This window comes from Grus americana, chromosome 16 (assembly GCF_028858705.1).
Source record: "Grus americana isolate bGruAme1 chromosome 16, bGruAme1.mat, whole genome shotgun sequence".
Lineage (NCBI taxonomy): Eukaryota > Metazoa > Chordata > Aves > Gruiformes > Gruidae > Grus > Grus americana.
The window spans coordinates 6,662,655-6,674,931 of NC_072867.1; the positions used below are offsets into that span (position 1 = coordinate 6,662,655).

At 49.2% G+C, this 12,277-nt stretch overlaps 1 protein-coding gene across 1 annotated transcript in view; it reads left to right on the top strand.

Annotated features, from left to right (window-relative positions):
• GGT1 (gamma-glutamyltransferase 1) overlaps nt 1-12,277 on the top strand; it is a 43,214-nt gene that overhangs the window by 3,284 nt on the left and 27,653 nt on the right. The window lies entirely within an intron of this gene.

The window sequence follows — 12,277 nt, forward strand, 5'->3', positions numbered from 1 at the left end:
AATGGCTCAGCCTGACCTTGCACTTTCTGGAGCTTGAGCCATGGGCTCGCTTCTGTTTAGGACCACCACCACACTGAGCCCAGGTGCCCATGATGGACCACAAGTCCTGCACACAGAGCAGGAGTGTCTGGTAGCTGTAATGTGAGGGCACACAGCTGTGGGAACAACCTGGGGTTCCCACTGTCTTGTGCATCCATTAGACAAGCATCATCCAATGCATCCACAGAAGAATCTGTTCTTGTGGACATTGGGTCCTTACTTTGGGGGAATGGGGATGGCCAGGGCCAGCAAGGTTCACTTTGCTTTCGGTGTTCCTCAGAGCCATGAATGGGGATGGCCATGGAGATGTGGATGCTCCGCATTGTTGCGGCCTCTTTCAAATACCCTATGGGTGACCTGAGTCTGGCCTGAAGAGACAGGGACAAAACAGGGATGGACTCTATAGCAGCCTGGCCAACGCATCAATTTTGTCACAGTATTTACACAGGTCTCTAACCATGATAGGCCAAATTCTGACAGCCCAGCTCAGAGTTTTATTCAATATTTGATCAGACAAAAGCCCTGACTGTCCATCTCCCTGTTCTTCCCCTCCCAGTTCTATCTAAGCACCTGCAAGAGAGAAATTAGCATTGCCAGATCCTGAGATATTGCTGAGCCTGACTCAGGCTAATCCCATTTGGAGGGAGTAGATGCTGAGTAAGGACTTCAGTATCTTGTTGGAGAGCTTTGAGAAGGCTGGGTCAAGAGAAAATCACTTGTATGGGGTGCAGCGCTATGTCTGCAGGAGTGTCACTGGGAGCAAAGGGAATGACAAAAACCACTTGGCTGGAGCGATGGATAAAGCTGTCAATGAAGGGTTGCACAGTGGCCTTTCCCCACCATCTGGCAACTGGACAGGCTGCCTTAGATCTATGCTTCTACCTGCTCTGTTCTCTGAGTGCTGCTGAAAGGAGAGCAGCAATAGCAGGGTTTGTAACCAAAGGATCAGTTTAATAGCAGAATGGCTTTGTATAGCTGAATTGTCTCACGCCTTATCTTTCAGAGTCAGGAGAAGGAAATGTAATCTGCAGTTTACACTTAGGCAGGGATGAGACCGTGTGCATCGCAAACAGTTGCGGGAGCAGTTCCGTCTCTCGTCTGTGTGCTTTAAAACTGGAAACACTACAATAATACGAATAATAGGAGCTAATAAGAAACACACCAATGCTCTGCTTGGTTTTACTGAAGGAGAATAGCTGTCTGGCAGCTCTTTGTAGACTAAGAGATAATCCTGCCTTATCTGTGTGTGTACTTTTGAATGGCACATGACAGCAAGTGGGTGTATTTCTATAGCTAAGATGGTCAACAAGGTTTGCTGCATAAGGGGGAGGAGACAGAAGTTTGCTTGGGAAGAGTAGACTCTGTCAGAGACTGCATCCTCTGGTCCTATGCAGGCCTAGGAGAGACTGATCCAGTAGGTGAAGATGCAAGGCCTGAGGGATACCAACCCACAGGAGTGTCCTCACCTTCCCATTCCTCTTTCTGTGGTGGCAAGGGCACCTGAAAACTCTACAGGGAGATAGATGAGCTCATGAGCTTCTTGGGTAGGACAGAGTAGGGACTGTGGGGCCTCTCACAGCAACCACAAGCTGTGGTTTTGAGGCTTGGAAAGAGGATTCCTTCAGCCCATCCCTGTGGATATATTAGCAGCTCTCAGAAGGATATTAACTTGCTTCTAACCTGAACACATGGTGCTGCCAATGGCAACTAGTTTGGTGCAGCATGGCTGAGTTAGTTTTCCCAAAAAAATCTCTCTTAAGATAAGAACTGGGAAAAACAGAAAGCAAACAGAAATCTCGCTGTTCACTCAAATTCTGTGCTGTAAGCACATCTCCTTGTTATCATCCCATTGTCCACTAATGGGAACGTTCCCAGCTCCTGGCCTTTAGGGCAAGTAAGGAGAGCTGAGGTCAGTGCCGGGATAAGAAGAGCAACTGTACTGGATCAGACCACAGGTCTCTCTCCCTTGGGATCCTGAATTAGCAGTGGTTAATGGAGGATGCCTAGTGAGGAGCACAAAATCAGGGGGATGCAGGTTGGTGTGTTCCTGAATACCCTCCTCATCATCAACCATATGTAGTTCAGGAATTTCCTGAGGTGGCGATCTCTGCATTTAATAGTCCTTTATGGGTTTTTCCTAAACCTTTTTTGAGCCTGAGCAAATTTTGGGCATCCACAGCATCTTATGACAGCAAGTTCCACTGTTCAACTGTGTGTTGTTTGAAGAAATATTTACTTTGTTCTGAATCTGTCACTTACTGTTTCCATTTGATGCTTTGTAGCTTAAATATCGGAAAAGGCAGCAGGCAGTCATTCCGTATTCATTTTCTCTAAGCTACTCTCAAATGATAAACCTCTGCTATGTCCCCTCTCAGGCTTCTGTTTCCCAGGCTGAAGAGCCCTGGTCTCATATAGAAGCTGCTTCAGACCTTAGATCATCCTTAACTAGCTCCCTGTCCCTCCTCTAGTCCTGCTGTAGCCTCTAGTGAACTGGCACGACAGCCATGGGGATGGAGATGCACTTTGGAGCTACCTGATAGCATGGTGGGGTTTGTGGTTTTGTCAGTTTGTCTCCTAGCTCCCACTTTGCTTTTTTGATTTCTTTTGAGCCTTGGGCTGATGCTTTCATTGAAACACTCCTGGCTTGCTCTTGCCATCGCACAGCATACTTAGCACCCCGTGACTCAGTTTGCCCATCAGTAGACTGGGGAGGGAATAGTAATTTCTGACCCCTTAAAAATTCACACTGGCAGCCATGGTCAGAGGTTGCCAAGGCCTCTCAGTTTTGTATCATCTCTTCCCTATAGGGCCTGTGGCATACATAGTGCTAGGCTGGGAGATCAGGCTTGTGTGCCGTGGCTGGGAAGGTTGTAGCTTCCTCCCTGACACAACTGGGGCGTTGCTTTGAGTTTGCACTGTATAATGTGCCTCTGCCCAGTTTGGGTAGTGCTCAGCACCATAGCACTCCCTGCAGAGCTGGATCGCTGCAACCAGAGCTCGTGCCACAGCCCTTCTCCTTGAAATACTGTGCGGTGCTCATGGTGTGACTGCAATTCCAATTGCCCCTGCCTGGGAGGAGCCAGGCGTGCTCATGCACCTGCACGCTCACTGAGGCTGTTCTGATTTGTATGCTGGTCAAGCTGGATTCGAATGACAATCCTAATTATGTTTGCCTTGTATATGATGAAGGTTACATTTTTTACTGTTGTTTGCAGGGTTGGAAATGTAATTGATTAATTTAGCGTTTAAGAAGGGAAAGAGGATTAAGGCGGTGGTGAGGCTGTGCTGCCAGACACTGCATTGACTGCCTTGCACTTTCACAGCTTCAGCTTTTGTTTGCCTGCAAACCAGCTTGTCTGAGCTACCAAGTTGTTATTTCTCATGGCTCTGAGCTTGTTGGCAGATTCCTCAAAGCCAAGCCTCCTGCAGTGAAGGGAGCTGTAGCCCTGGAGAGATACGTGCAAAGAGCTAGTCCAGGCTCCAGGTTTAATTCTGTTATATCTGGGGGCAAATGCATTTGCTGTTTGGCCATGATCTGTTCAAGGGGAACTGTATGTGGGGAGCTTCATAGCCCAAACATCTGTAAACTCTTGACTGAACAAAGCAGCACAGACTTGGGGAAGGTCTACCTGTCCATGACAGTGCTGTTTCAGGGAAGAAATCCCCTTAATGGTTGCGCAGAGTACACGGAGGTAGGGAGGTAAAAGATGAACACAGCATCAGTTGGGCTGTGTTCTTAGGGAGTTCCCGCAGCATCAGTGCTGGCAGTAGCAACTGCATGCAGACAGGCACTGCTGAGTCTCTGTACTTGATGGAGAAATGGTAGCAATAGCTCATGTAATATGAATTAGGTCTTAAGCCTTTTGCTTCTTAGCAGATGAGACTCTCTCTGCAGCCCAGGAGGCCCCTTGGTGGTGTTCTGGGTCTGAGACATGCATCAGTGCAGTGATGGGTTTTAAAAACGACAGAGTTCTGCTAAGTAATTATGGACAATGGTCTGCTCATTATTGGACAAATTAATCAAGTTCTAGTAGGGCCCATAAAAGCAGATTTGTTGGCCCATATATTGCCTGCATAGAGAATCTTAACAACTTGTGATCCTGTGGTCACAGATAAATTGGATGACATTGCTGCAAGCACAGGGAAGGTCACCAGTCCGCTCCAGTGACGCATGGCATTAACTTGACTTCCTAGCACAGGAGAACGCTCAGCTTCCACTGCTTTCATGATGAATTAATTAGGTATCTGAGGTACATGGAGGATTTCTGTTACCTCCATTCTGGGAGCATGCTGCACCCATTTCATTTAGATGAATTTTATCTTGATTAAATTAAGCTGGACTGTGAAGCTGGATACTGTGAGGTTTGGACACACATTCTTGCACTGAACTGCTGCAGCGGCTGTAGCGCCTGGCAGAAAGGCAGAGCAAGCAGCTCTGAAAGCACCACCAGAGACACCCATCACTGCTCTGGAAGCACTAGGGCTAGCCATGGTCTGCACTAAGGCCTTACCCTTCCTGTCCTGTCCCACTCAGGGAGTGTATCACATGCCTCCAGCATGGGGTATCTCTTCCAGTTCTGTCTGGGCTTTCAAGGGAGGTGGTGGGAAGCCCTGACTCTTCCCATGTTCTGCCCCAGGCTCACGCTTCCCTGCTGTTTCCCTCCACCTTCTTCACTTCTCTATTGCTGCACGTGCTTTCCAGACACCTTTTCTGTCCTCCCCAGCTCTCTGCTTTCCCCTGGCAGACCCACAAGACCCTCAGGAAGCCTTACAGAAAGGGAAGAGAGAGTCCCTGGGACTGGCAGGAGGCCTTTCAAGGCAACAGCACAAGGTCCCCTTTGTAACACCTTCTGCTTTTGATCAGCCTGTAAAAGGGGGGCAGGAAAAAAAAAAAAAAGCAGCAGAACAAATGCAGTTAATGAAGCAAATGCCAGGAAGTGGCACCTCCAGGGCAGTCTGTAGTCCCAGGGGCTGCTTTGCTCTTCAGCCACCTGCCTTTGTGGCACAGCAGTGGCTGCTTGCCTGCTGATGCTTTCACAAGGCTGATGGGAGGTGCAGGGGAAGGCCCTGGGACTCTCCAGGCATTACCATACATTAGACCATTTGAGAAGCTGATCTAAGACAGGAGAAACAGTGGAGGAAGGCCCTGCAAGGAGTTAAAATGCGCCTTGCTGTGAGGTTTCCAGCCTTTAAGAGGCAGAAACATCTGATCTTTTAATATGTCCCTCTGGGATCCCTTTTTTTTGAGTATCTCATAAAAATATTTCTAAAGAGCTTTTAGAAAACCTGGCTTAGAAGGGACCTCCACAATTTAAGGCTATGGGCTGGAGTTACAATTTCATAAAAGAATTAAACCATCTTAAGGCCATACGGGAGAGGCTGAAGGCAGCACCTGGTGCTGCTAAGCTTCTTTTGGAGTTTGAAACCGCTAAGTGCACAGATTATATTGGCTCTAAGCATCTTAGCAGCAGTGCTAAACTGCTGAGAGCAACCACAGGCCTCCAGGGGAGTATGTGGACCAGGTGCTGGAGGCCAGACAGCCAGACTGTGGAGGTCTGATCTGAGCAGGCACAGTTTTTCACACAAAAATGCTGGCAGCTGGTTTGAGTGGTGTCTGCATGGGAAACTCAATGCTCTCACCATCACTAGCTCTGGCAGAGTGAAGTGACTCCAGCCATCAGGATGACGCATAAGATGTCCTCCTGCTGAGGAGGATGACATCACAAGATTTTCATGTTCTCCAAAGATCTCAGCACTTTCAAAAAAACTTTAAAAAACTTGTTTACAGTTCATGGCAGGCCTGGAAAAGCAACCAGCTGTTTTTATTTCTTTCCAGCTTGACTAGTTTTTCTCCATCTATATCCAAAGATAGACATCTCTCGGCTAAAAACACCCAAGTACTTAAAGAGTAATAGACAAGTACAAGAAGCAGGGCTCGAAGTGGCAATTGGAGCATAAAAGCCTTCTCTGAAGCATTTCCTCCTCTGCCCAGGAAGCTTTCAGAGCCAGATTGTTATACGCCGGTGACCTAGCATTTAGACTTAGATGGGTGATCAGAAGCAGGTTTCTAATTCTGTCGGTGAAAGCCCAATGTTGAAGGGGCTTCTCTGGCTGTTCTGTACTGCTTGGTCAGCCTCTGGACACTGGACTGGAGCTGCCCCCTCAAGCTAGCATGAGTCTCCCTCCAGCTTGTGCCCTGGTCACTAGTGTCACCCACTCCAGCCTTTGAAAGATCAGAGCTACTGAGCCAAATTGACCTGCTGCCCTGTTTACACCATTGATGAATTTGGATCTTACACTGCTGGCAGCCAATTTATTTTTGTCTCTCACCTAAGACACCCTGAGGGATTCACCCTGTGGGGTTTGAACTTAGATGATCCCTTGACCACTTCAGTCTGCAGGGCAGTGCCACGAGCAGACAGACAGGACAGGGTAGTGCTGGTCACCTTCATTTTTCCAGGAGGCTGCCGCATAGCCTGTCCAGTGCTGCTCCCTTCAGCAAACAGGCTTTTCCTAGGAGTCTTGTCCATGTCATTAATACCTGGCACCACTTTGCTGCTCAGCACAAAAGCTCTTTTGGGCTTTGCCAGGTTCAGGTTTGGTTTGGATAACACCCATGTGCGCCACTTCTGCCTTGTGCACAAATCTTACTGCTCGCCTCAGTGCTGTCCTGCACACACTGTCCCTCGTGTAGTGCCACAGATGGAGCCTTTCCAGACAGGCTGTCAGAGTCCATGATCTTCACCAGATGCACTAACTGTGTTAACCTTTGAAGTAAAGTGAATTTCTCATGTCAGAACAGCAGAGGCCAACGTACAACCTTCTACCTTCCCCTACCTTTTTTCTCACCATAAAAAATGCTTTGGCCTTTTCTGTGCTTACCACAGCAATTTTGCGTAGCTTAGCCCATGTTTGCCTCATCGCGTCAGTCCACACAGTTCACTTGTAAGGAATTTCATCCACGCCTTAAAGAAATTGAGGAAGATGAGGTTGGAAAGGCTCCGGGGCGCAGGTCCTGCCTCAGTGATTGCAGTCAGCAATGCTGAAAAGGAAGAAAACCAAAGGGAAAAGGTAGCTGTTTTAGAGGAGCTACCTTGTGAAAAATGCTTTTAAGAGCAGCCACCAAATGCCTCTGTCCTTTGCACCATCATCCCACAGGGCAAAAGAAACATGCCGAGGTGCCGTTCCCTAGACCTACTCTGAACCCAGAGGGAATGCTGATGGGGTACCTGGCCCTTGGCATCTCTAGCCCGCACTCCCTGGTGTTAGGTGGTATTTATTGTCCTGCAGGCTGATGCCCAAGGTGCAGCCTCACAGTGACACAGGACAGTCGACCCCAGGGACGATTTCACCCCTCTTTTTGATGCAGTTTGAGCCAAATATAGGGCTGCTCCATGAACAAGGTATTGGCATGGCTGAGGCAGTGTGCTTGTGCTTGGTGAGGAATAGCAGGTCATGTCCAGGAGGCAGGGGCATGGTCGCGCGCTACAGCTTTGGTGCAGCACAGGCAACCCTTTGGCTGGATGGGACAGGATGGGATGCTGAGGGGATGCAGCAGGGCAGTGGCAAAGGGGGCACCCCATGGAGGGGATACCCCCATGGGATGCTGCTGCTGGCAACGCATCCCCCGTGGCAGCTGCCTCCTTTGGACAACTGGCAGACCCCTTCGTCCGAGGCGCCACAGATCGTAGGCTGGCTACCTTTGAATTTCCTCCCATCTGTGCCATCTAGTGCCCAGTACAAGAACTGGGACTGACCCAGCCTCTCACCCACAGGGGAACAGCCCGGCTGCTCTGGAGAAGAGGCTTTCCTTTCTCTGGGCCAGGCGCCAAGCCCTGGGCCAGGCAGGGATGTGCTGGGAGGATCCCTGAGATGCCGCACCGCCTGCATGGAAAATCCCACTTAGCTCCAGGTAGGATCGCAGTGCGCAGGTGTGTCTATGGGGCAGATGGAGTGGGGAGAGTGACTCTGTTCGGAGGCTGGAGGTGAGATGAGGCTGGGTGATATTACACTGCCAGAGGCTCCAGGTAGGGAGAGGAAGGCTTGAAGCTCTTGGGAATCCTGCCTTCACTTTTCAGGCATTGCATTCCCGTGGCAGGCTCTGGTGCTGCACACGTGTTTTAAGGGATGAAAATACTGACCTCTGACTGGAATTCTCCTATTTGGGTAGATTTCAATGCTATTCCAAGGGGAGCTACAGTTAGCTTTACTTAATTGAATGCCCTAGACTGTAAAACACTTTTTTTTCAATATAAGTATAGGTTGTTTGGCATAATCTTTGTTACGCCGTTTCTTAGGTAAGTTCCTTGTACTAAGTTATTTTTTCAAAAGCTTCTATAGCTGTAGCTTGATTTGCCAGCTTTGATTCTTAACTCTGCCTCTGTCCTCTTTATCCTTTTCAAAGGAATACTTTCCCTCTTTACAGACCCAGTTTCATTTATAAGCTCTAAATAAGAGGGGATGAATCAGGAGCTAACAAATTCTTGCTTCTTTCTTGCTGCATTTTTTTCACAAATCTGTGCAAGAGATTTAATGGTGGTGAAAAGTGCTGCTAACTCAAATCCATCAGTATATATCTATCTTTCATATTGGTTTATCACAGCCAGGCATTACATATTTCTCTATATTGAATTTCATCCACTTTTATTTGCCCTTTTTCACAGATGTTTTCAAGTTTTCCACAAGCTCTTTGAAATTTTCCTGATGTCCTTTGCTAGCTAGCTCCATATGTTATCTTCTGCCATTTCATTACTGGGCCACAAGTAAATATATTGAACATGCTGCCTCTAACATCCATAGGGCACCCCACTCAGCTTTTTCCACGTGGAGTTTTGAACATTTGTTCTTTGCTTGTAACTTGTATTGGATTAAAAATTATTGTCTGATATCTGCTTCCCAGAACTTCTTATTAGCAACTTTAGGGACTTAGTAGTAAAATTGTTCAAGGAGCAGATGAACATATTCTTGTTCTCAGGATCACGTTCAGGAGTCTGTGAGCTCTGCTCCTCTTTGCTTGTGAACTGTAGCTGCTGGTTTGCTCCCTGTGAAACTCTGTAGGTTTGTCTCTCCAGGATATATTGCACAGGCATGTCATGCTGTTTCTGAAATTTAAATTTTCCTACTCATTTATTTTTTTCTTGGTACTTAAGTAAGCCTGATTGCTTAGGCAGTCTCAGTGGCCTTTTCAAATGTGAAAAGGCAGAATTGCCCCTCAGCATCTGATAGGTAACTGGCTATAGTGATAGCTCAGAGGTTTTGGAGCTGGCATGCTCAGAGCTCTCCTGGGGCTGCTATTGATCTTGGCATGTTATTGCTTTTGAAGGGACTGATCTTTGAAACTGGGGCTCCAGGAAGTCATTTAAGGATGTGTTTGCATCCTGCTGAGCACTGAAATTGTGAGGATTTCAGTGGGAAGGAAACTCATCTTGAAACAGATGCAGTGTTTATCTGCTTTCCCTAATTAGCGCTCCATCTTCCTGGAGGTGGTATTCTCCAAAGCATCCCCTTAGCAGTGGGAGGCCAGTGCTGGTGTCAAGCCCCCACTTGCCCAAAGGAAGCTTCATTGGCCCCAGCTGTGCTCTGGAGAGCTCTATTTCTGAGGCCTTGAGCTCAGGGCAGGTGCTTTGCCATGCTGCCCGCACGGCTGTTTGCACACCTGCAGTTGTTCTTTGCCTGAGACTCAGCGGTGCAGAGGCAGGGTTTGTTCTCCAGCGAGCTCCCAGCTTCTCACAGGTCTGTAAGCTCCTTTATTGCTGCCTCTCAGGTCTTTGGGACTCATAGTCACTAGGGCTTCACACCTCTCCCTGTGTAATTCACTCCCAAGTCTGTTGGTGTGCCACAGTCTACACAGGCTTTAAAGTGTTCATGTGAGACGGGTGCCAGCAAGAGTCCTTTCTGTGGTTTGTCCCCAGAGCCCCTTAATTAACAGGGAAGCCCAAAATCTCTGTCTTATGTGCAAGGAAATGGAGGCTTAGACAGGGAATGTGATTTATTGCAATCATTTAGCAGCAGCAATGCGAGTAAAGCTCCTTTCCCTCCCCAAGCCTCAGTGCCATAACCCCAAGCCTATGTGTTTCCCTTCACCCAGCCCCTGCAGTACAGTTAATGCGGGTGCCCAGCTGTAACCTGGGGAGGTTTGGTGCAGGAGACTTGTTCCCCTGTGCTGAGGAGGTGCTTGGCCTTATTGTGCATCAGCTTCCATCGTGGCATGGCAGCGGCTGTGCCTAGGTATCACAGGGGGTCGAGGCTTGGGCAGGACTGAGTTCATTGCATCGACTGAGCCTGGCTCGGACCGGCCTGTCTGGTTAGAGCTGTGCAGGGAAGGGGTTGAGCGACAGCTGGGCTTCCGACTCCCCAAACGTGCGTCCCAGCTTTAATTACAGCGACACTGCTGCCTGGGTGTAATTAGCAGTTGAGAAACTCTGAGTGTGATTTTAATAAGCTGAGAGTAATGCAATTTGTCTTTTCTATAAGAGATGCTTTGCAAACAAAAACTGTAATTAAAAAGCACAAACAGAGGGCAAACAGTGCCTGTTCAGTGGGTGCATTACTGCTGTATGTGCAGCATGTCTGGCACATTGCCTGACCTGGTGCAGGGGTCCCCGTTTGGTGCAGTCTTCATGATGGGGTTCCTGGGCGACCAACATGTAAAAACTGCAGGATTTGGCTCAATTGTGGGTTTCACAAAAGGCTCTTCCCAGTCTTCACAGCTCCCCTTTGATACAATGTTTTTCCTTGATAAGGATGAGTCTCTTGGGTGTTGTCCTCCCTGTTGCTTTTCATTCCTGTCACCATTGTGTTTCTGTGCTTTCTCCCATAAGCCCAAATTTCCTTGAGGCTGGTGGGATCTCTGCGGCCAAGACCAGCGAGGCAGCCGGGGCAGTGTGGGGGGAGGCAGGAAGCCCTTTCAAGAGCAGCCAGAGTTTCTGGTAGCCTCAGATCTGAAAAGCCGGACCAAGCCCTGGACTCTGCCTCTCTCCCCTGCTCCTTCCTGCTCTCGGGGGGGAAAAAAAAAGGTAGTCTTTTTTTATCTAGTCTTTTGTCTCTGCACAGGCTTGCCCTGCCCCACTGGAGTTCAAAGTTGGTTTCTGGCCATGGGAGCTCTCACGTAGGAGCAGCCCCGTTGAGTCCTCAAGGTTTGTTTTTCCCCCCAGCCCCATTACACACCAGGGCTGACCTCACCAGCAAATTGTCCCTCTTCCCCAGTGCTGTGAGGCAACTGTGCAGGGCACAAGGGGGGAAAGGGAGGCACAACAGCTATCAGAAAGTGGTTATACCATCTCCCCAGGCATCAGATGGCTGGAGTTGGGGATGTGTGCCTGACATCTGGGGGAGGGAGGAGAGTGGGAATATTGCCCCAGCTTGTGGGAAGCCAGTTGCCTCTGCAAGGGAAGGTGAGGGACTTTCTCCGGGGAGGCCACTTGCCCCCTCTGCAAATGTCCATTTGTGCCCGATGGCACTGCCTGCTGCAGCTCTCGTAATTTAGGAGGTGCCAATGTTTGTAGTACCCCTCCTCTTGACCTGTGGGAGACACCCTGATCTTGAGAGTGCAGAGCCAGAGAAATGCCTGTCATTTCCCATCCATTGCCATTTCTCCCTGCCTGGGAACAGTGGTCAGGGGCCCCAGGTTGATGAGAGGGGGTTAAAAGCAGCTTGCTCACTCATATCCCTTTGTGCTGTGCCATGCAGGTGTGACTGCCCTGCTGCCTGGTCTGCCAGCTAATAGCAGTCTTGGCACATTGGGAAAACAAACAAAGCCTTCCTCAGAGATCAGGTTGAAAAGTGGTAAAGGGATCTGCGATTCCCACTGGCAGTGGAAATGGCAGCAGGTGTGGGCTTAGCAGATGGGAAAACATCCAGCATCTGCCCCATCCCAGCACAGAGGCCGTGGGAGCAAAGGCAGAGCCTCCCATCCATGTGGGATGGAGGGGGAGAGCTGGTGGGGCTGAGCTCATGTGCAGGCTCGGTTGCTGTGCAGTGCTGTGCGTTTGTGTGCTCCCCCCAAAGCCATGGCAAGTGGGTCTTCCCAGGAGCCACGCTGGTACAGTCTCTGCCTCCAGCCCAGCTGACCCACTCACAATTTCCAAGATAGGTTGCAAGTGCTTTGAGGCAGACAGAGGCCTGTGATTGCGATATCTCAAAAGCAATGGCCATCTCTGGTGCCCTTTGCAGCACCAAAATAAACAAGCCTAAAGAAGGCTGGGCAGGTGGCCAGATAAACCAGACAGGGACTCTTTTC